Source organism: Astatotilapia calliptera, chromosome 6, assembly GCF_964374335.1.
Source record: "Astatotilapia calliptera chromosome 6, fAstCal68.1, whole genome shotgun sequence".
Taxonomy (NCBI): domain Eukaryota; kingdom Metazoa; phylum Chordata; class Actinopteri; order Cichliformes; family Cichlidae; genus Astatotilapia; species Astatotilapia calliptera.
Window position 1 is genome coordinate 19548821 of NC_137427.1, and position 20512 is coordinate 19569332.

Genomic DNA, 20512 nt, shown 5'->3' on the forward strand with positions numbered 1-20512 from the left:
AGAACTCAGTTCGCTGACAGTGATGCCAATCTCAGTAACCATTTACATGACTGATTGTACAATAGAGAAATGTAAATGACAGTTAACAGACAACACAGTTAGTGTGGGTGTCTTTCAGACACACCTGCCAATGTGCTATTAGAATATATATATATATATATATATATATATATATATATATATATATATATGTAGCCGGGTGGAAGTTCGATATTATGGGACATGCCACTGGATGGCACTGTTTTTCTTTTGGGGTACCTCTGAGAGCGGAAGGGATCATGGGGATCTACGGAGACATGCACGAGTGCTAGCTTGCATTGGTGTTATGTGGGTGTGCAATGCCTTTTTTCGCTGCGTGATCTGTTTTGAACGCAAAGTGTGCAACAGTTAAGGCACCAGGAGTAGCTGCCACCAACTTCGCCGTTCGTCTCAGAGGGATCCATATTCCGTTTTCTGCTGGATTAATGCACTGTATGTATTTGAGTTCACACTTGTATTATACTATCTCTGTGGGTAAGAGGGAAATGTACCGTGTTAACTGTTTAATCTTGGCTCTGTATCTATGCAGGAGAAGCCACTACAGTTATTTTTGCACTGCTAAGTTTTGTTTTATTTATGTTTGGGTTTATATCAGACACGAAATGACGCTAGATGTCCTTGAGTTCCAGATGCTGATAAAGTTGGGGAAATAACCTGCAGTAGCAGTGGGTTACCAGAGCACAAAGCTGTTACTGGATAGGAGCTGTCTGTAACAATTTTATTTCTTTATTTTTACAACCTTGTTATTTTCTTCTGAGCACTTACTTTATCATTCAGATTAAAAGAACCCCAAAGATAATCTGTGTTCTGGGCTGGTTAATTTAGCCAGGCTACACAATTTGGTACCAGGAGTGGGGTATCTGCAAAAGTGGCAGCTCAGCGATTTTGTTTTTTATGGGTTTCCGTTTAAGTAGGTTATTTTACGGTGCAAGAAATAACTGTAGTGGTGGTCACCTGCGACGCGAGGGATTGGAAAGGATCGGACGATTGAGGCCATACCAGAGGTGTGCAGAGGAGCAGTGGCCAGTCTTTCCAGAAGAGGGTGATTTCGATCGAGGGAAGGATTCTTTCCAGAGGAGAAGAGGACATCAGTGGCACCTAGCTGAATAGACTGCTAAGGCAATTTCTGCATCTTGACCAAAGACTAATCTGGACACAGACATTTCATTATGTCAGACACAAACAGTGACGATGACCAGGGTTTGGCGGGGGCCACCGCAAGGGACCCTGTCACTGAGCTTCAGGCAAAATTGTCAGAACTGAGTAACAAACATGACCAGGCTATGGCCAGGATAACTGCTTTGAGTGACGGGGCAAGTAGGTCATATGTATATCTGCCGCGAGAGCGACCTATTCAACCCTTTAGTGGGGATGCAACCGTAGATGGACGTTCTGTAGAGGAGTTTATTGATGAAGTACAGAGGGGTATCAGAACTAGAGGCTTGGGTAATGATGATCAGGTTGACTTCATTTTTTCCCTCCTCAGGGGTTCTGCACTTGAAGAGATCAAGTTATGTACTGGGGGAGAGCAAATTGAACCCGAAGAAATATTTTGTTTTCTCAGAGAAGCTTATGGTGAGAGGCGCAGTGTAGCACAGTTACTGCAAACCTTTTTTAGCCGTTTCCAGCTAGAAGGTGAAGATTTCTTTGAGTACTCACACGCTCTGTCCCAGATCCTCCGCTTAGCCCTTAAACAAAGGCCTGATGCAGTACGAGACACAAAGATGGCAGTTAGAGACCAGTTTGTGGAGGGAGTAAGAGACTCCACTCTGCGAAGGGAGCTTCGCAAGATGGTGAGGGAAAAGCCAGAGTCTACGCTTTTTGATGTACGTCAGGAAGCAATTGCTTGGTCGATGGAAGAAAAACCTAGTGGCACCAGAGTTGCCAAGAGCAGGCCCATATTAAGTGACAGTGCGGTTGCAAGGGATCAGAGTACCCGTGAAGCTCCAGATAGGTCATCTGCAACTCTAGATGAAATCCTTAAGGTGGTTTCTGAGCAGGGCAAGGCTATTGGGGAGTTACTCAGTGTGGTTAGGGAGAGTGTTACATCCGGAGAAAGGGCCCCTAAACGTGGGATTCCCAGATCAAAGTTCCAGTTCACTGATGATGGGAAGCCCATCTGTTTCAAGTGTAAGGGAGTTGGACACATTGCTAGGGAGTGCAAAACCCTTAAGCAAGGAGCTTCTCCAGTTTCTGTTCCTGCACCTGGTCAGGGAAACTAGCCACCTCGGTTGCCAAGAGCCGGGCAATTCGAGGGGAGACTACTGGCTCAAAGACCCTAACTTGTGAGAGATTTTTTGACAGAGCAGTTGGTAAATGTCCTGAAGTTGAAATTGAGGTGGGAGGGATTAAGGCTAGAACCCTTTTGGATACAGGGAGCCAGGTTAGCACCATCTCAGAGGCATTTTTCCGACAACACCTAATGGGTGAAGATGATGATGTAACCCCTACAGCTAAATGGCTTAAATTGACTGCAGCTAACTCATTGCCAATTCCTTATATAGGTTACATTGAGCTGGATGTGCAGGTCATGGGGTTAACAGCGCAGGAGTGTGGGTTTTTGGTAGTCAGGGACCCCGCCCCAGAACCAGGAGGGCCACAGGACCAAGAGCTAATGTCAGCTAAAGTTAAGGTGCAGGAAAATGATGTGGAACAGCAGGTGGGAAAAGGTGCCAGCAGACTAGAGGGATCCCCCCCTGTTCTTGTTGGAATGAACATAATAAAGAGATGTAAGGAGCTAGCCATTGCTAGTTTTGATTCAACTCTCGGAGGAGAGTTAAATGCTGCTTGGGGAGAAGCTTTTCAGAGGGTGCAAGCCTGCGAAGTATTAGAGAGGTCATCCATCGCCCGGTTAGCTGGTAAAAATACTGTACACGTGCCAGCATCATCCGTGGCCACAGTATTTGCTAGAGGGCTTGGGAAAGTTTCAGATGACCAGACCTTAATGTTACTTGAGCCAACCAACACGCTCGTTCCCAGTGGTTTGGTTGTTGTTCCTACTCTTGTTGAAACTGACAGGCACGTGTTTCCAGTTCAAGTTGTGAACTTCTCTCAGGAAGATGTGTGGTTGGCTCCCCGGACCAGACTTGGTATGCTTACTGTAGTGGAGTGTGTTGAAAATGCAGCTGAGGTGCAGTTTAATCGTATCTCTGCTGACCATGAGGAAGTGTCACTGAATAAGGAAGGGGCTAAAGAATCTGATGGTGAACTGAAATTGCTGATAGAGAAGCTGAGCATTAGTGGCTCCCAAGAGGAACAGACCAAATTAGCTGCACTTTTGGCTCAGTATGCAGATGTTTTTGCTTTCAAGGATGAAGATCTAGGTTATACAGAGAAGATCAGTCATGAGATACACCTAGTCGATGATGTCCCGGTCACTCAGGCCTACCGACGGATACCTCCAACACAGTACAAAGAGGTGCGAGAACACATAACCCAGCTTCTGAAAAAGGGTGTGATCAAAGAAAGCACTAGTGCCTATGCATCGCCCATTGTGCTGGTGAGGAAGACAGACAACAGCTTGAGGTTATGTGTCGATTACAGGCGGCTAAATGCCAAGACCAGACGTGATGCCTTTCCTTTGCCCCGTATAGATGAATCCTTTGATGCATTACATGGTGCAAGGTTTTTCTCGACTATCGACCTGGCAAGTGGCTATCATCAAGTGGCAGTTCACGAAAGAGACAGGCACAAGACTGCTTTTACAACCCCATTTGGGTTGTTTGAATATACCAGATTGCCCTTTGGTGTGTGTAACGGTCCAGCCACTTTCCAAAGACTCATGCAGGCCACTATGAGTGACTTAATCCTTCAGATCATGCTCGTGTACCTAGATGACATATTAGTCTACTCATCAACTTTTGAAGACCATTTGACACGTCTTCAGACAGTGTTGCAGAGACTCAGGGAAACTGGGCTGAAGGTTAAGGTGGAGAAATGTCATTTTCTCCAATCTAGTGTACGCTTTTTGGGTCACCAGATCTCAGCTGAAGGGATAGGTACGGACCCAGACAAGATAGCTGCAGTGAGGCAGTGGCCAGTACCCACCACAGTTAAAGAGCTGAGATCCTTCCTGGGTTTTTGCAGTTATTACAGGAGATTTCTCCATGGATTTTCGCAGCTGGCAGGTCCTTTGCATGATCTGATTAATGCATGGGGCAAGGAGGACAGTCCAGCTAAATATAAAAACTTGCTGGAAAGTGTGTGGACGCCATCTTGTCAAGAGTCATTTGAACAGCTGAAAGAGAAGCTCACGAGTGCCCCCCTACTTGCTTATGCTGATTTCTCACTGCCATTTGTTGTTGAGACGGATGCCAGCAGTTTAGGACTGGGAGCAGTTCTTTATCAGGTGCAGGGTGGCAGGAAACGTGTTATAGCATACGCCAGCCGAAGGTTGAGAAATGCAGAGAGAAATGACAGAAACTATAGCAGCATGAAATTAGAGCTCCTCGCCCTTAAATGGGCTGTGTCTGAGAAGTTTAGGGGGTATCTCTTAGGCTCCAAATTCACAGTTGTGACAGATAACAACCCCCTCTGCCACCTGAACTCAGCAAAGCTGGGAGCCATTGAACAGCGCTGGGTTGCCCAGTTAGCGCCATTTGACTTTGAGGTGCAGTATCGTCCTGGTCGGTGTAACACAGCAGCCGATACCCTCTCTAGACAGCCATTAGCAGGGGAGCCCCAGCCTGCAGGAGATGAGGAGGAGTTTGATGGATGCATATCCATCTGTAACCTTGTCAGCAGAGGGACAACGCTAGGCCTGGACTTAGTAAGTGCAGGTGTAAAATGTTGTCAGGTGAGGCAGGCCCGGGTCACAGCAGTTGAGCAAGACACCCATTTTACTGATTCCCAAGGGAATACACCCACTCTGCCAGGGTATTCTAAGGAAGAGTTGCGACAGTTTCAGTGCTCTGACCCTACTATCAAGTCCTTTAGGCAGTTTTGGGACAAAAAGAAGAAACCCACACACCAGCAGAGGAGAGGTTTGGCTAAGTCTGTGATCTCTCTGCTCCGGCAGTGGTCACGTATCATGGAGTTGGAGGGATTGTTGTATCGGGTCATTGAGGATGGACATTTGGGGAGGTGTCAGCAGCTCCTTTTGCCAGCTTGTTTAAAGGAAGCTGTACTGGGGAGTGTGCATGATCAGATGGGGCATCAGGGGGTGGAGCGGACCCAGAATCTGTTAAGACAGAGATGTTTTTGGGTTGGTATGTATGAAGAAGTGGACCAGTGGATTAAGAAATGCTACAGATGTGTGCTTACTAAGTTGCCACAGCCCAAGATTCATGCCCCTGTCAAGCCTTTTTTGGCCACTAGACCTCTTGAAGTGGTTGCAGTAGATTTTAGCATGTTGGAGCCAGCCTCAGATGGACGGGAAAATGTGTTGGTGGTTACAGATGTTTTCACCAAGTTCACACAAGCTTTCCCCACACGCGACCAGAAAGCTGATACAACTGCTAAGATTTTGCTTAGAGAGTGGTTCATGAGGTATGGCGTACCAGAGAGGTTACATTCTGATCAGGGCAGAAATTTTGAAAGTGATGTGATTCAGGAACTGTGCAAGTTATATGGGGTTAAAAAAAGCCGTACTACACCACATCATCCCCAAGGTAATGCACAATGTGAACGTTTCAATAGGACACTTCATGACCTATTGCGTACCCTCCCACCTGACAAGAAACGCCGTTGGCCTGAGTATTTGCCAGAATTGGTCTATGCGTACAATGTGACTCCCCATGCCACCACAGGGCACTCGCCGTATTACCTCATGTTTGGAGTGCACCCCCACCTTCCTGTAGATGCTTTACTGGGGCAGGAGCAGGTGCTTGATAAGAGACATGACTGGCTGGTTGTGCATCAGCAGCGCTTAAATGAAGCACATAACAGAGCAAGGCAGTACACGGAGCAGAAAGCAGCGGAAAGGCTTGAGCTGGACAAAACCCGAGTCTATTGCCCCCCTGTTGAAGTAGGTCAGTTAGTTTATCTGCGACACTGGCCCCAAGGCAGGAACAAAATTCAGGACGCCTGGAGCCCTGTGGTTTATAGGGTTGTCGAAGTCCAGGGCAGCACACATGCAGTGGAGCCGGTGGAGGGTGGGCCAGTAAAACGGGTTCACAGAGCTAACCTTAGACCTTGTATTGGCCCAATTCCTGCACCCAGGAAAAAGAAAAATAATGAATCCCCTGTGGTAGTGAGTCCTAGGACAGAAGAGAAAACAGGCTGTTCAGATCCAGATCCTGAGTATGTGTTGTTCGGAGAAACCTCATACCCAAGTGCAGAGCAGGGGTCTGATGAAGCAGTTCAAAGCAGTGACATTTCTGAGTCTGTAAACACTGATGATGCTCGTGTTACTGTACCATCTGACTCTGAGCAGGTGTCCACACCAGAGACAGTTGCTACTGAAACTAACAGGGATATTGGGGTCATTCCACCAACACCAGTGCCCCGTCGGAGTAAAAGAGCTAATGCTGGAGTGCATTCAAACCCTTACCATGTCCCTGTATCAGCATGTCATGCCATCACCTTGAGCCCTGAGGTACTGTCTCAGTTGTTGACTAATTTGGGTACTGCTCTCTTTAAGGAAGCAGTGCATGAGTTGAGATATACCAATTGAGTCACCGGGGACGTTGACTCTTAAGCAGGGGAGTATGTAGCCGGGTGGAAGTTCGATATTATGGGACATGCCACTGGATGGCACTGTTTTTCTTTTGGGGTACCTCTGAGAGCGGAAGGGATCATGGGGATCTACGGAGACATGCACGAGTGCTAGCTTGCATTGGTGTTATGTGGGTGTGCAATGCCTTTTTTCGCTGCGTGATCTGTTTTGAACGCAAAGTGTGCAACAGTTAAGGCACCAGGAGTAGCTGCCACCAACTTCGCCGTTCGTCTCAGAGGGATCCATATTCCGTTTTCTGCTGGATTAATGCACTGTATGTATTTGAGTTCACACTTGTATTATACTATCTCTGTGGGTAAGAGGGAAATGTACCGTGTTAACTGTTTAATCTTGGCTCTGTATCTATGCAGGAGAAGCCACTACAGTTATTTTTGCACTGCTAAGTTTTGTTTTATTTATGTTTGGGTTTATATCAGACACGAAATGACGCTAGATGTCCTTGAGTTCCAGATGCTGATAAAGTTGGGGAAATAACCTGCAGTAGCAGTGGGTTACCAGAGCACAAAGCTGTTACTGGATAGGAGCTGTCTGTAACAATTTTATTTCTTTATTTTTACAACCTTGTTATTTTCTTCTGAGCACTTACTTTATCATTCAGATTAAAAGAACCCCAAAGATAATCTGTGTTCTGGGCTGGTTAATTTAGCCAGGCTACATATATATATATTTTAGTATTAGAAAAGACATTATGCCAAAGCTTATGTACTCTCTCTCAGCGCAAAATAAATAACATCTTCTTACCAAAGCATATGCAAAGAGAATCAAAAGAAGCTTAAGATTTTTTTCAAGATTATTTTTTAACTGAAGTGTTTTCTGTATTCCTTCTAAATTAAATAGCTTAGTCTTAATATTCTCTACAAGAAAAGGTGATTTGGGCAGCCTAACCTGGTGTCTGTTTAAGAGGTGTAATAATGTGTAAAAATGTCAAAATTAATGACTAATAAGCATGTATCCTATGAACAGTCTTATTGATTTACATTTTTGATTTTTATACAGGCAAGATACAGAAGCACATTCTACCATTTTTTGCGGAATTTGTGCAAAATCAAATGTAGATCAAAAATTGGGATATTTCTGTGTCCATGTTTACTGTAAAACAACAAGTAGATAAGTGCCTTATTGTGTTTCACTGACAGTATTGCCAACTACTGCAATGCACAGTGGAGGAAAAATTTAATTGTCAGAATCACTCTAAGTTGTCGTGTGTCCCTAATAAATGGCCTGTATTTATATAGCGCTTTACTAGTCCCTAAGGACCCCAAAGCGCTTTACACATCCAGTCACCCACCCATTCACACACACATTCACACACTGGTGATGGCAAGTTACATTGTAGCCACAGCCACCCTGGGACGCACTGACAGAGGCGAGGCTGCCGGACACTGGCGCCACCGGGCCCTCTGACCACCACCAGTAGGCAACATAATAAAGCTACTACTTAATTCCTAGTAACAAAATTTAATATTAGAGGAGCCTCACACTGAGTCCCACATCCCCCAGCCCTGTCAATATTTCTACGGCCTCTTTATACACTTACTCTAGTCTTACTAATGTATTGCAGTACATAGTCTTGCTCTCTTTTGCATCTCTTGCCTTCATTTCTCTCCCTCTCTCTCTCTTTTGTAGCAGTGATTGTGATGAATTGAGTCATCTTAAGTGTTTCCTCTCTGTGTGCATCCCAGGAGGATTTCAATCCCCCTCTATTTTCCCTTGTCCCCTTCACCCCACCACCACTGATTCCCTACACTTTCTGCGCACTCATCTCTCTATCCTTTACCTTAGTGCAGTTGTTCTCTGCTTCTCTTACTCCTCACTTTATTCCTGTCTCTCTCTCACCGTCTCTGCCTCTATTCCCATCCTTAATTCGGAAAGCATTACTCAAATCACAATAATGCTCTCAGACCGCTCCCCCACCCCCACCACCACCCTACACTAAATAGATGATTTGCAGAATGGAGAGTGAATGGGTATTAATAGTATCAAGCTATGGATTGCAGTGCATATTAAATGAAATCCATGGCGGTCTCTGAAGATGCTTTTCATGTATGCAATTTCCAAGGTCATGACCTCCAGTTGTTCTGCATCATAATGACACCACTGGTAACACTCAAGCCATCATCTGGGAGAAAATTACAGCGATGTTTTAATCAACTCTTGGAAATGTTTTGGAAAATTAGTAGTTGCCAAGACATCAGATTTTCATCATATATGAAAAATAAATGTGAATCCTTAGAACATTCAGTTCCACCCACGGTCTCTTCACAAAATTCTTTGTCACACCCTTGCCTTGTGGGTCTTTGCTTAATATAGGAGAGAACTTCAGTGTGAAATGTATCTGCAGTACAGCACTTGGCGGTAGATGCCTTTGATTTGCCAATCAAGATGGTGACTTTTGAACGACCGCCACTGTATGGCAGAGACAGCCAGCCAGAGGGCTGTCAGTGTTCAAAGCCAAGGGCCCTCTCAGTTAAACAGTCTCAGTGTGCCACTACTCGAACATTTCAAAAGATGGCACATCAATGAGCTGTTGTTGTTAGATTGCATACATCTGTGCATGCACAGATTTGATCATACACAAAGAATAGTTTGTACCTCAAAAAATATTTGTAGCCACAAATACTGTACATGCATCCATAGACACAAACATGCACGTACTCACAACACACTACAATGAAGCTTCGTGGGCTGGATGGGTTGGCAGATGACACTGTTTAACGCTGTCTCCTCTGTTCTGTGCTTTGCCAGCTCTGCCATGGGATACAGCCAGGTGAAGGAAGTAAAATAGCAAAAGAGACAGTGAACAAGATTTGTACTTTCGTGTCGGCACAACACGGCTGTGAAGAAGGGAAGTGGAAAACAACAACGTGTTAGTGTGAATAAGAGGTGGCTCCAAAAACAGCAGAATAAAGATGAAAGATTAAAAAAGGGGGCAATGCGGTAGAAAGTAATAAAATAATTAAACACGAAGACCCATGAGGGGTGATATAGAATGCCAAAAGTACAAAAAGAAGTTAAAGTGCTGGCTGAAAAAGCAGGTGTTGAGAACTGTGAATCAGTGCCACTTTAACTGTTCAAAAAAAGCATTGTGGTAACAATTTCAAAGCAAAGAACAAAGAGTAAGCAGTGAAAATACAAAAGAAATGGCTGCAATGGGGGAAAATGAACACCCTGAAAAGGAGATTTATAGGTGGCAAAAGAGTTATAGTGAACATTAAAAAGATGGAACACCTCAATGGAAAAGAAGGCAGAGTAAAAGCAAAAAAATAAAAGGAAGATTAAATCACCATTAGTGTAAACACCCTTAATGCTTTAAGTTGGCGTCTCAACACAGTGTTCGTATTCCTTTCATACCTGCTTCCTGTGATTTTGAAACCCCAGTGACACGCCACTTCACTTACATCCATCTCCCAATGAGGCTCCTATTTATGATGTGTTGTAATAACTGGGATGATAGATTGCAATAAATTGCAAGACATTGTAGGTAATGTGGTGCAATACCATTTGTACATGGTATTGCATGCAGCTGTATAATATACTCTTAGCGAAGTTTGATAAGAAAGAGTGAACCTGGTGCAGAAACACACACTGAAGTAATGTTCACAGAACTAATAGGTTTGTCATCTAGTTTCAGTAACGATGGTCACTATAGTGATATTTTAGATAACATGTGATTTGTGGGAAAAAATAATCTAATTTATAGGGTGAGTATTTGAATCCCTGCGAAGTATTCTTCTTAATATCATTTTGTGATTAAAAAACATTTTATAATATTTTTATATTAAACATGAAATTTGATCAGTGGTGAAATGACATAAGTATAACAGAGAGTACTATATCCATCCATATTCCCACATAAAATGGAAATTAAAAACTGAAAGTGCTTTATTCTTTACAGTTTTAATGATACAACGTTAGCGTATGTTTAAGATTTTACAGGATTGTATCCCAACAAAGTTAGTATTTAAAAACTAAATATAACAATAACAATGAAGCGGGTTCGGCTGATCTTCAAGGCTTGAGGGTTACACAGTGTATAATGGATTCACAGTATAAACTGCCAACAGGGCTGAGAAAACAAACAGCAAGATCCGATGGAGACTGTTGGTGATTTTCTGGAGTTCACGTCTTGAGATATGAATTTCAAAAAGTTTTTTTATTAAACATGTTCAAATTTGACAGTCACAGAATCAATCCCCAAATTATGTTTTTTCTCGATGTCCTTCAACTATAAATGAGATAAATTAATACTTAAAATCTTGCTTACAAGTTTGAGTGAGCTTTAAGTGTCTATCGATAGTCCTAACTACTTATCCTTTGTTGAATGGTAGACTGGAACAAACCTTTCAGTAGGGGGGTGCTCATGTATCATAGCCACAGAATCAATGAGATTCTATTCTCTCAAAAATGTGCGTATTTAAAACATTTATATTGCAACACATGCACATGCAGCTCAGAAATGTTTATATGAATTCGTTTTTTTTGACTCAGATGCTGACACTACACATATGTGCCTTTCTGAAATGTATATTTCTAACCCTATATTCTGCACCATGGTTTGCATTAGATCATGCATAAAAAAAAAAGTAATAGGAGGCAAGCCTTTTAGTGTGTTGGTCATATTAAAGCATATATGGAATTTTTGGGGAATATTGGAATATTTTTTTATTCATTCATTTGTTGCTAACATCCATGTTGCTGAGTTAATCCAACATCCAAACTTTAGGTACCTCAAAAAATAGAAGAAAAGGCACTGGACTGGGCAACATCCATATAAAAGCAGAATGCAGGTAAAGGAAGAAAGTGTGAGACTGAACTAAGTTCAAAAGTATTCATTTTTAGTATGGATGAAACAAGCTGCTTTTATGTGTTTTGTTTTGGTTTGGTGTTCAGTTCTTCATGTGCCAGCAGTCTTGGCAGTAGTTAAAGGAGCTGTACTCTGCCTGTCTGGAAAAAAAAACATTGACACATAGTCCAGTGAGAAAATCTAAATTCATCCGTGATGCCATGTTTAAAGTTTTCTTCATTCATTATCCTTTAAAATGAATTGTTTACTCTAGTGGAACACTTGCAGATGTGTTCATACTAGAAATATTCAAGGTTGCAAGGACTGTTACAGATGCAATGCATGTATGAGCTAATTTTACATTAAACTGAACAAATCAGCGTGGACTATCAATAGCCTAATACACTATTGGAATTAACAGAGAATCTGCAGTAGGCACTAAAATCTTTTGCCAAAGTTAAACTTCATATATACAGTGGTGTGAAAAAGTGTCTCCCCCCCTTCCTGGTTTCCCAGTGCTTTACATGTTTGTCACACCTACATGTTTCAGATCACTAAAGACATTTCAATATCAAAAAGATAACCAAGATAACCTGCGTAAATACAAAATGCAGTTTTTAAATCATGATTTCATTAATTAAAGAAGAAAAGCTATTCAAACCTACCTGTTCACATGTGAAAAAGTAAACTGCCCCACACCCCTGTTGGTCAATCATGAGTTAAATGTGATTAACCACATTTTTGTAGTGCTGAGTTCAGTTTCACTAAACACACTCAGACCTGATTCAACAGGTCTGCTGGCAAACCTGTTGAATCAAGAAATCACTTATATATAACCTGTCAGACAAAGTGAAGCAAGCTAAAAGAGATCAAAAAGTAACACAACATGGGTCATTATATGCAAATGGAGAAATCTTGGAACAGTGATGAACCTTCCCAGGAGTGATCGCCCTACCAAAAGCACACTGACAAGTCATCCAGGAGGTCACAAAAGAACCCAGATCAAGATTAAAGAACCACAGGTTTACATGTCTCAGTTAAGGTCCGAGTTCATGATTAAAAAATAAGAAACAGTCTGGTCAAAAGTGGCATCAATGAGAGAGTTCAAGGACAAAACCGCTGCTGACCAAAAAAACCACAAAGGCTTGTCTCACATTTGCCAGAAAACATCTTGCTGATCCTCAGTACTTGGGAAAATACTCTGTGGGCTGACGAGACAAAAGTTGAACTCCTTGGAAGGTGTATGTCACATTAGATCTGATGTAAAAGTAACATAGCATTTCAGAAAAGGAACATCATACCAGCAGTAAAATATGGTGGTGGTAGTGTGATGGTTTGGGGCTCCTTTGCTGCCTCGGGGCCTGGAAGACTTGAGGTAGTAAATGGAACCATGAATTCTGCTGTCTACCAAAACATCCTGAAGGAGAATGTCTGGCCATCTGTTCGTGTTCACTTTTGTTCTGCAGCAGGACAATGGTATAAAACAGCAAGTCCACCTGTGAATGGCTTAAGAAAAAAAGTGTGTAAATACACATTGCCAGTTATCACAAATGCTTGATTGCAGTTTTTGCTTCTAAGAGTTACCTGACCAGTTATTAGGTTTAGATAGCAATCACTTGTTCCCCTTAATAAAAAAGACCTTCATTTAGAAACCGCATTTTGTGTTTCTGTGTTTTATCTTTGTCTAATATTTACATTTGTTTGCTGATCTGAAACATTTAAGTGTGACAAATATACAAAAAATAGGAAATTATGAAGGGGATAAACACTTTTTCACACCACTGTGTGTGAAAAAGTGTTCGCCAGCAAGTTTAAGTTCTACATCTAAAAAAATCATATTGACTCTTTGCTCCTTCCATCTGAAATGTTCAAGAAAAGATATTTTTTGGTCAAGCATGCAGTTTAATCGTCTTAATCATATGTTGCTGAGTTCTCTCAGTTTTTTGTGATGCAGTGTTCCATTTCATAAATTAATTACACATATTAAATGCAACTTTGCACATGGCTGCTAGAGCTTGCTCAGCTAAACTCAACTGCAGGTCCATGATAAAAGCTGGCACGGATGAACTATCTGGATGTGTTCTGGCAGAGCATATTCTCCCATGTATGTATTTACATACACATGAAAAGCGCAGCATGAAGAAAACAAAGAAAGTGATGTGGGATTTTTTTTCTTCTAGAAAAAATTTCAGGTTGCCTATGCACATATTGTTATCATCATTATGATTATTATTAGTAGTAGTAATGGCCTGTATTTGCATAGCGCTTTACTAGTCTCTAAGGACCCCAAAGCGCACATTCACACACTGGTAGTAGTAGTAGTAGTAGTAGTCATCAGCTGTCCATCCATTCACTGCTGGAGCCTACTCTATGGGCTAAACATGACGATAAGTAAATATATATTAATGCACGAAGACAAAAACTAATGAAATATCTTGACACTTTTGCTGACAAATATAAATGATGATTTATCCAAATTAATATGTTAATTTAACAAATTAAATTAAAATGTCTGGTTGATCATCATGACTGGTGACTTGGAATTGTTATCGACAACAGAAATGCAACTACTCAAAAAAGCACTGAAAAGGCCCATGGCGGCTTTCAGTGCTCTAAATGTTGTGAACAAATTCAATGAACCCAGGTAGACAGTAGGAGTAACTGCAACTCTCAAGGTTGCCAAATGTATTTTCCCCTTATTAAACAACAGTAATAATAATAAATGCAACATTAAACTATTATTATTATTATTATTATTATTATTACTACTACACTTTAGCAGATCAGGACTACAGAACTAAATTTAAAAGCTGGAAGTATAATGACTTGAATCAGGTAAAGCCAGAAACATTTTGGAGTCATAATATATCGTTCATAAGTGCCATTGAGCTATTTCATACACTTCAATACTAGCCTCACACTCAAGCTGTAGTATGAGGAAGCTGTAGACGCTCTATTTAGTACTGTTTTTGTTTGCTGATTGCAGAATTTAATATAATGTTAACGTGTGCACTGAACTACAATGTGATACACTGAGGTTTTACTCTCAACTGTGCAGTGTCTTGATGACTCCTCTTGCATTTCAGTTGAAGGAGAGGTGTGGTAGAGGGCTTAGTGAGCCCAGCTAAGCAGCAAACAGCACTCTTAGTTGCAATCTGGTTACTGCAATCTGCTTTTCACAGAAAAGGTGTGTGTCTCATGTGGCCCACTGCTTTCTTTCTATTTGGTGAAAGCAGAACACCATATACCACCCGAAAACACATAATCTCCCTCAACCTGCTGATCACACAGACAAACAACCTGTGTTTAAAGGATGTCATTAATGTCAGACCAGACAGAAAAGACCAAAAGTGTTTTTTCCAATTCTATAACTCCTAAAGGTTGGTGACCGTTCCTTTGTTTTCCTTTCCTTTCATGTTTCTCTTTAAAGTCAGTATAAAAAGATCTGTTTCAATCGCTGAGCTGTAATTTGGCCTGGTCTCCATGCAAAAGACTACAGGCTACCAAGCATCTGCATGTAGGGTGGGGCATAGGGATGTGCCATATAATATTGTCCGACTATAACGGTATTATTTTTTACATTACGTCAAAATGTCATATTGCAATATTATTGCTATAGCAGTGCCATAGGTTTAGATTACTAAGAGCCTTAGTTCTTAGTAAGCAAGCCCAGGCATGTCATATGTATCATTCTCCTGCTATTTGGCACGTAAAAGGAACTATTTCAGCAATTTCCAACAAAACACAGGACTAGACAAGAAAACTATTCCCGCTAAAGGTGTACACAAAAAACTTGTTTCACCACTTAAGGGTATGAAGCAGGAGATACTAGCAATTTTTTTTTCCCAAATATAATGTAAATCTAAACACACCCAGTACTGCTAGAACACTAGCTAGATGCACAGGAAGAGCAAATAGTCGATTGTAACTCTTAAGGTGTTCAAATGTCTAATCTCCTTACTAATAACAACAATAATAATAATGACGCAGGGATTACTGATGTCTTTACATGATGGAAAAGGAGAGATTTAGGCAACTAGATTCAAGGTGGAAAATATTTTTCAGTTTAGCAATGTGACAATACTGTGAAGAGTAATAAAGTTACATTCCTTTACTTAATATTAAATTAAAGTGTTATATCTTTAATTTAAATTGACATTAAAGCAGCACTATCTAGGCTACATTTATGCTTACATTTGATTCATGCTGTGTCATTTGATTTTGATTCACACTCAGTGTGTCATCAATGACAGTGACTCATTGGAAACGAAGGATAAAAAAATGCTTATATTGCTTATATCATCACTATATATATATATATATATATATATATATATATATATATATATATATATATATATATATATATATATATATATATATAGATAGATAGATAGATAGATAGATAGATAGATAGATAGATAGATAGATAGATAGATAGATAGATAGATAGATAGATAGATAGATAGATAGTAAAGAAAGCAAAGAGGAATCCAAAGAACTCAACTTCAACAAATTTCAAATTCTTAACAGTATAAGAACAAAATCCAAACAGAAACCCAAATTCCAGTATGCTAAACCAAATCAAAAGCAAAACGACAAAACCTTAGGGCCATAACAGTTGTCTAATGCATAGCATTGCTCAACAAGCTAATCCAACACAAAAGGTAGAGTGTTTAGAGTGCATCCTTGGGTGCAGAAGCATGTTCTGCTTTGGTTGTTTGTTTTGGTTTACTCCCTCTATCCAGTGTTTTTCTTAAAATTCTCTCACTTCAAGGCTAACCAAGTGCACAGCACTTAAACAAGGAGACAGCTGGATACCTCTGAATGCTTTTTTTCTTATAGCTGACATCCAGGAAATGGTGGCTCTACAGCCTCACACATCCTCACACTCACACACATTCATCTGTACACTTGGACAGACACTTGGGGCTGACATTTCAAACTGTCAGAGAGAATACTGTCAAACTGTGCGTTGTCGTGGGACATGCCTACATGCGGATGTGTTTCTCTGTGTGTAAGGGTGTGTGAGCGTGTGATTGCAGGCATGTATTTTGCTGGAGTGCTTGCTTTCGATTGTCTGTTGCAAATTTATTAATTTACTAATTTATTTTTGTTGTTGTTATACTGTATATATATATATATATATATATACGTCACAATCACAGACATGCACTTCCTACAGATTACTAGCTGAACAACACACATATGTGGTCCAGTCCCTTTGAACCCCCACTCGCGCCCCGCCGTTCACTGCACATACGTACACCGTCACCCACTCCCTTACACACACACACACACACACACACACACACACACACACACACACACACACACACACACACACACACACACACACTTATCAAATTAAATAAAGTCAGCATTTTGCAGCCAGTCGGTTGCAGGGAAATAAAACACCATGTCATTTAGTGCTGATGGGATGGAGCCTCTATAAATAGTTATTTCCTGCTTGGCTTTAATTAAGTGGCACTACTGTCAGCTGTCACAGAACACAATTATCAAGCAGACCCATTTAGCAAACTAACCCCTTCGCTGTGTCTCTGTCGATTTATCCCTCCGTCGGTCTGTCACTTTGCTCTGTGTGCTGTCTACTTTAATGCCCGTCTTTCTATCCCCATTATCCCCATTTCACTGCTTTGGTGTGTTTCTGTCTGCTATTGTTGGTCAGTTTATCCAAGAGTGTTTACCTTGCTTTAGCTCTCTTTATTTTCTTCTGTCCACCAAGCCTTTTTGCCGTTCTCTGTTCAGTTTTCTCAATGCTCCCCATTTTCCCCTTTCTCTTCTAATCTGCTGCAAGTTTTCTTCTCTGACAGCTTGTTTCATCTTCCTTCCTCTGCACTGGCATCTACCCTGTGCTCTGGCTTTTTTAGTTTTTTTCTCCTTTCTTCGTCTTCTTTCTCAGACTCACATGTAACTGAGTTTTCCCATCCCCCAGTTGTGTGTAAGCACATTTGACCACGTGTGTGCATGTACGTAAGTGTTTGAACACCGCCGCTATGTTTACTTATAAGGTCTGGTGCAGTTCTGATTGGAGCTACACTTTCTGTCTCCATCTGAAACCTCTGAAGCATGTTATTCCCCTGGCGCATGAAGTTAGAGAGAAAGAAGGAGCAAGCAGAAGAAGGAGGGAAAGAGCAAAAAGCAAAGAGGAAAAGAGAGATGAGGGGATGTGTGTGAAGGGGTGGAAGGGGGAGGGGGTACCGAAGACACGGAGAGATAGAAAGAGCAAGGGCAGGAGATGGAGATGCCGAGAGAGCAGGATAGAGAGGCAGAGAGAAGGACACTGCAAGGACAGTGCAGAGGAAAGAGAGGGGAGTAGGAGGAGGGAAATGCACTCAGGGACACACAAGAGAGAGAAACACACAAACATTCATGCACACACACACACCTACACACACACACACACAAGCTTTGGTATACATATCTCTGGCCACTGAACCACCCACAAAGGTGAATTTATGTTGTGTTTCACATATATTGATAGACGATCAGTCTTTATCACAAACATTCCCGGGATACACAAGCCCTCATTTCCGCTGACATACTAACACCAATACACAATTAATCTTTCACCCATACACACACTTACAGAAAAATGACAGAAAGGAATATAAAAAAGACTCTGGTTAAGGCTGCAACACAGGTGGATAAATAGCATGTTTTCATATTTTTACTCTTTGTGTTACACGTACTGATAGAAATACATGCACACTCAGGGGTGGTAAAGCCTAGAGTAAACTATGGGTTGTCACAACTGGAGTTTTGATGGATTTAACACTCTGGAATTGTGCAAGAGGCAACAACAGCTTTACACAGAGAGGAAGGACATCAGATACACACATACTTGCACCGTAAAATATTATCAGTACTCACACATGCTCAAATACAAAAATAAAATCCTACAACACCTTGTAACTTAAGACGGTTTCATCTTTGTGCCCACGTGTATGCAGACATGGATGCCCGCACACATACTCTGCCACTCACCGACTCTCGTTCACTCTCTCTCACACGTGCACACACACACATACGCAAACACACACACACACACACACACACACACAGATGTGAGAAAGTCCAATTATCAGCTGGCATTCCTCTCTCAGGGTAATTTAATGCATTGGGTGAGAGCTTCTCATTTATGTTTGGTAATTACACTCTCTCTGCTTTACACTCGCTTTAATAAGCTCTAACTTCACTGCATAAACCATTAGATTACATTCACACACACATACACACACACACACAGAGTCACACATACAGACGCATACACCCACCTACGCATGCAGATGAACATTTAAAGGTACACTGACTAGAAATGATGCTTGTATTTTTGTGACACCAAAACATATCAATCCCAGGTGAATGTATACATTCCCACATGTGCAGATCCATGCAGAATCTCTCCCCACCGTTGAGCATTCCTACATCCCACTAACTACCGACCTCCTATCATTTCCCTCACATTATCATTCATTACATTATTGCACTTGTTTTGATGCTTGGCAGTTTTCCCTCTCTATAATTCATTTCTTCGTTTGAATTTTCATCAGGGATTATGTTTTGCGTTATGGAAATGCCTATGATTACTATTCATTATGTGGTTTCATGACTCAGAGTCTTTTAAATTTATGTGTATGTTTGTGTGTGTGTGTGTGTGTCTGGATGTGGATGTGGAAGCTCTTTAATTCAGAAGGCTTAAAGAGACGCAAAAGTTATGTGTGAGTGTTTCTGCATGTGTGTGTGTGCTGGTGTGTGCTTGCATATTTCTTAAACTTGAGAAGTCGTGACTCTCCATCAGTGACAGAGCGGCGGAGTGTGTGCTGAGACTGTCGATGGAGCATCTGAGAGACCAAATTATAGCTGTGTCATCTGCTTCACTTCCCGTTTGAGAAACCCACTGCATAATCACCCACCTCTTTCCAGTTTCTGATGCAAATATACATAAAATTGGTCTCTAGTGACTTGGTTTCTAAACAATAACTCATAAAAACAGATGGGATTCATATTAAAATCAAATCGGATTACATAAAACAAGAGTTCCCGCAAAAGTCACCTTATTTATCAGCAAAGAAACATTATAAATTCTTCTTTTTCTCAGCTGCACAAATTCTGCATTTTTTTTTATCCCATTGGAAGATGTCATTCAAGTATAAGCCTGGAATCTCATGTAATGAAAAACTGCACACATATTCTTATTTGAAACCATACTTGTAATACAAAAATATGGTCAATGAGTCCAATGAAATAATATTAAGACATTCATACTTGTTTATCCAAGCAGTGTCTAATTTTTGCAGCAACGGAGTCGTCGATACAGAAGGCACATGTGATGCTCTCTATCGTGTGCTTTGAGTAGAAAAACAATCACAATGAAGCAAAAATGGCAGAAATGCAAATATGTACTTTTACAAATATGTATATAATTTTGTTGACAACACTTAGTGGATATAAATTGAATGGTCTACTCAAACTCTGAATATTCCCAATCATGAGTCCTGTTTTCTCACATAGTATAGGTAATCCATGTATAGACCAGCTGTAGACATTTCGAAATTCCATGCTATATTTAAGTAGTGAGCAAAACTGAACTAGTTGCAGTTGTGATATTGACCCATAGCAGAGCGGGCAAAGTGTGGCTGGATGCGTGGAAAGCTGGGCAGGTTGCTGACTGTGCAGAGGAGCAGGGTAACTGTAGCTATACTGAGCAGAGAGTCCAGAGAGAGCTAATTCAAGGAAATACAGAGTGAAATCTGGAGCAGAGCAGTTGCATTGGATGGGTTTCAGGCCTTAAGAGCACAGATGAGGAGGGCTACTGACTGGTGGCCCCATTATCGTTGCAGCATTGGTTGTGTTGTGCATAAACAGTGTTGGTCTTACTATTTACACCAACCCTGAGGGCATCCATGCTCGCTGAACGATAGGTGTCGCCACTAAAAACTCGAAACCTCTGGATCAGCGCTGGTATTGGAGGAGAAAGAGTCAAAACCGGA

General features: G+C 41.3%; 1 long non-coding RNA gene across 1 annotated transcript; it reads left to right on the forward strand.

The window, feature by feature from the left end:
• The first annotated feature begins 262 nt into the window (after positions 1–262).
• LOC113024126 (uncharacterized) lies at positions 263–838 on the forward strand. Its single transcript, XR_003272637.2, has 2 exons — positions 263–471; positions 569–838. It is a non-coding gene; the product is annotated as an uncharacterized LOC113024126 (long non-coding RNA).
• Positions 839–20512: the final 19674 nt, after the last annotated feature.